Raw genomic sequence first — 5,127 nt, forward strand, 5'->3', positions numbered from 1 at the left:
ACGTTTTTTATATTCATGATATCTACTAGACCCTTGTTCGGACATATTTCTGTAAGTTACAGGTCTACAATTTAAAAAAAAAATTTGTACCGAAAAACAGTGTACCGCTTTTGGTACAGAAATCTAGACATCAGTGAAATGCCCAGGTGGTTGATATTATTAATACACAGTATTTATATAGCATCAACATATTACAGAGGGCTGTACAATAAATAAGGGTTGAAAATGACAGATAGATACAGACAGTGACACAGAAGTGGAGAGGACCCTGCCCCAAAGAGCTTACAATCTAGAAGGTGACTTTACCTTTGGTGGTTGAACCGAGTACAAGAAGGAGGAATGTACTGCTGGGGATGCTGGAATGGAACCAATCGTGCTGCTTTCCCTTGCATTAGCATATAATAGGTTTGCTTTAATGTTTTTATTGCATTTGCTTGCTTTTTGGGTTAAGGAAAACAAATAGGAGGCAGGGTGCTAACCAGCAAATTGCAGGCAAGGTTTAATAAAAGTGTGGGATGATTGGATGAGCTGTCTTTTGCCAAGGGGAAAACTAAATTAGAGAGTAAAATACCAGCTGGTTACACAAGTACACAATGGGCAGCGTATGAATTAGCTAGTGGGTGTTGGGGGCGGTATCTCCACCAGACAGTTGGAACATTCCTGACTGTTTACCTTAGCAAAGGGGTCCCACTGAAGCCCAGGGTAATGTTCACATAAATTGGTCTGCGGTGAACAGGTTCCATGAATGTCAAACATTTTGTAAATCTGAAGAATCCTGCAACTTTGTCCATCACTATTTTCAGGTACCGACCTGAACGCCAAGCTTTGACAACTCAACTGGGATCTTTCTTCTTGGGGTGACATAAGCTTAAGGAGCTTTGCCAATCTATGACCAAAAGTCTAGAATCTGGCAGAATCATAGAGGGTAAAATGACACATCTGGCTTGTAGAATGTTATTTTTATGTGCAGTTACTCTTTAAAGCACAACTCCGGGCTCCCCTTTCACAATGTCTCTTCCCTCCAATGCCCTGGAGGTCCCAGCTGGCCAAATTTTGTTTCATTTATACTTTTAACTTTTTAGATGTATTCTGAACAGTCATGTTACTTACTGGTTCCTCTTGCTTATCAGTCGCATCTAGTGAGGTTCAGGACATCAAGCTCAATGAGCAGAGCTATAAGTAATTACATAGAATATATCATTGAGTGTTTACAATAAATGAATCCTCTTTTGTACAGTATGTCTTTCTGTGAGCCTGGAGCTGCACTTCATATAAAGATGCAAAGGGAACACCAACATGTATCAGTGTAACCTAATACGAAGCAAACACTGTTACACTGATGATATATTATATGTAATTACTATATAGTTCCTCTAAATATATATATATATATATTACAGGGTGGCAAAAACATTTTTAAACATGACTTTATTTTATTTTGAAGGGGACTCCTCCCTTTCCATGTTGATTATTGCACCAATCTTGGGCGTGTGCAGAAGGGGCTCTCTTTTAATAGTGGTAAGATCAGCAATTTTATTTTTTTACATTTACCAGAAGTGCATTACCTGATCTCTCGCATGTGCAGTGCAAGATTAGGTGACGTAGTTAAAAGAAACAAGAAGAGGAAGAACATGGCGGCCCCCACTGTTCAGTCTGTGCCAGAACAAAGATGGAAGAGACGGGTCCGACTGCACTAGGATCACAAAGGGATAGGCGGCTTTCCATCTATTTCCACTTTAACATGGTCAGGGCAAAACAAAACTAACTGAGATCAGGATCAAAGGCAGGTACTCACCTCACCTTTCCTTGCCAGGAAAACCTGACAATACTCGGTTTGCTTGCATGTGCCGGTTATAAAAGAATGAATCCCTACAGAGTTACGCCATTCGAACAAAAGCAATCAAGATGGCCAAATATCATCTCTGGAAGGAAGAAGAGAAAGAAGATGGTGGCACCCTGCAATGGAACGTAAGTTATGTGGATTTAGTTCTTCTTTAAATAAGGTGATAGTGGGTCTTTGTGCTGACCTTCTACGGGCAATCCAATAATTTTATACCATAAAAAATCATAGCTGAAAAAACAGATCACATACATTATCATATTATATTAAAAATATGTAATGGTGACTAATAAAAATGATAGATAATCAAAACTTTGTAACAAAATACTAATTTTAATGTAATTACTAATGTATTGACAAATAGAAAATGTACAGGTTTGTCATTTTTAGAGCCATTTTTAACCTTTTTACCCTAATGGAACCCTTAAAATTATTTTAAGGTCCTGAAGAATCCCCGCTGAAACCTATTCATTGAGGATCAATGGTAAGAATGTTCTTCACATTGCTGTTGTTGGGATGAATGCCCTTCTTTACAATGGTAATCTGATTGCTACCCTGATAGATAACTAAATCTGTCATTGGTGTCCTGCAGCTGGCTCTGCCAAGTGGCATTGGCCCTGGACCTAGGCAGGCACCATCACATGGGAGTCTAATCAATCACAGCTCAAGGAACCCCTGGCAGTAGCTCCAGGTTTCTGCAAAACCCTGGTTGAGACCGACTGATCTAAAGAATGCTATTTGCTTGGATATAAGGCTGATCTTTTGGTCTCAGTAGTGTCATTCACAAGCATGCAGATAAATGATATGCAATGATAGATACAAGTTGTGTAACAATTATCTGAACACATGAGCTGCATTCTCATTTTGAGATGATTTAGTGATTCAGAAGGTATTAAAGACAGAGGTCCGCTTTCAAAAACCCTAATCTGGAACCTTCAAATTGACCAGCTCTTAAAAGAGAATCATAGAATCAGTTTATGAGTTTATCAGCATTTTATTCAATCAATACACTTATATGTAGGTTTTTGTTCAGTGGATCACGTTTTGCAAGATTCGATAAAAAAAAAAAATGTAGAGTATTTTTTCTACATTTTTTTATTTATAGTTTATTTTATTTATTACCATGTCTTTCACAAAGCAGGCATTGTTGCTGCCGCAGAAAACAATTCTAAAAGAGGAAAAGCTGTCTAAGAAAAAGCCACACTGCTTACAGACTCTGTGTTCTCAGATTCTGAAAGAAACACTTTTTAATTTATTTTTGGTCTAGGTTTTTGTACTTTGCACCTGTTTATCCTCATTCCCTGGTCAGCAGTCACATGAAGCAGTGTTCTCTCAAGTGTTAGTAAACAAAGAATACTGATTACCAGTGCCAGATAGTCTGCCATATCTTAGTAATACTCATTTTCTTTGTTTTAGCACTTATTTACATGTAGAAAATGCAATTAAAGCAAAGCTATGTGCAGAATAAACAAAGGGAAAAAAAGGCATAGACACATGATGCCGTGCATTAGCAAGTTTTGATTACCTGAAATCTACTATAACTTGGTCTTATTAGAAGATTCTGAATTTTTCAACTTTGCCTTGGACAGCATGGTGGCTCAGAGGTATATGTATATGACAAAGGAAGGGACATTAGATTGTGATCTCCTTTGAGGGACAGTTAGTGACATGACTTTGTACTGCGCTGCGTAATATGATGGCACTATATAAATACTGTGTAAAACTAATGGTAAACAGATTGCTTGCTGCCTGTAACAGGCAAGCTGTCCTGCATTAAATTGCTGTTGGAAAGAACTATATATCACGGTTAGGGGTGCGTTGGTTTTATTGATACTGTTAACATTGCCTCATGATAAACACATTCTGGGTGTTATAGCAGCGCAATGCACCTTTGAATTACAACCATGGATTACAATGCCAAAAATAATGACCTTGATTGGTGTATTTTAGTGCTTAAAGGAAGAAAAAAATAGACACATACTACTGCTCTGTGAAAGATGTAAAGATGAAATGGGATAAACCTTGCACAAGCCTTCCATCTTGTAAAGGTTCTTCTACTGTACGACAATGACTTTCTTTGATTTAACTACATGCAATCAACTTTTTACAGTGGGCATGATTTAATAAAGCTCCCCAAGGCTGGAGAGAATAGACTTTCATTTAGTGAAGCTGGGTGATCCATCTAACCTGGAATGGATTTCCCAAAAGTCGTTTGCTATTTGTTAGCAAATGCTTTCAATCCTGGACCAGATCCATTCCAGGTTTTCTGGATCACCCAGGTTTACTGATGAAAGTGTATCCTCTTAAGCCTTGAAGAACTTTTATAAATCAGGCACTTCGCCAAATTCGCCATCATCTAGCCCATTCTTTACTAATATCATTGGCCGACCCTTTTTATTCATTCAAATTTGGTTCTTTCAATCATGAAGGTATAGCAGACACACATAGGCATTACCACAGCTTTTTGTTTTCAGACGGGTATTTGCAGCAGCTTACTGACTCCTCCAACCAGCCATAATTTCCCTACATTGGTGTCACTGGATCTAAAATCAGGTATGCAGAATAAAAGGAAAGGTTGCATTTGCTAATTTTATAACCAAATTTTTATGAGCATAAGTAGGAGCTCCTGCTAGCTTTGGTGGTGTATTGCAAAAAGGGAAATGTACCCCTCACATTAAGATCAAGATTGAGGACCCCCGCTCTGTACTTTGTGGTTCCATCCACTGGCCCCTGCTCTACTGTGTCCTGTATATACATAGAAGCCAGCAGATGGAATCAGAATTGTGCTTTAGGAATTCTAATATGAGGGAAACATGGTGACTAATACTGTTGCCCATTCTTTAAAAAATACAAGTTGGCAGGCGGTCATGGTTCAATATTTGATATGGGAAATGTATGCCGATATAAACTTGATTATTGCATATTTGATCCAAATGAGAGACAAAATAAAAGCCAGAAAACTAGCAATTCCAAAGCTACTCTAGCAGTAGAAATCTTCACATTAATGTTAATGACTTGTCTACTTGTCTACTAGTGGCAGAGAGATACACTGTTTGTAAAACCCTATTTCCCTATATAAAAGTTCAGCAACATTTCTCTGTATGTGATGTGTTTACATGCAACTTTATAGGCCTGTAGGTTTAGGTTGCATTGATAGGTATTGTACACAGCTACATTACCACATTCTATTCATTTTTAAAGGGCTAGCATTGCTTTTAATAAACAGATAAGCATATAAATATTTTTATTTTTTTGTTCATTCTGCGCACTACACTGCATACCATGTA

Source organism: Pyxicephalus adspersus, chromosome 4, assembly GCF_032062135.1.
Source record: "Pyxicephalus adspersus chromosome 4, UCB_Pads_2.0, whole genome shotgun sequence".
NCBI lineage: Eukaryota > Metazoa > Chordata > Amphibia > Anura > Pyxicephalidae > Pyxicephalus > Pyxicephalus adspersus.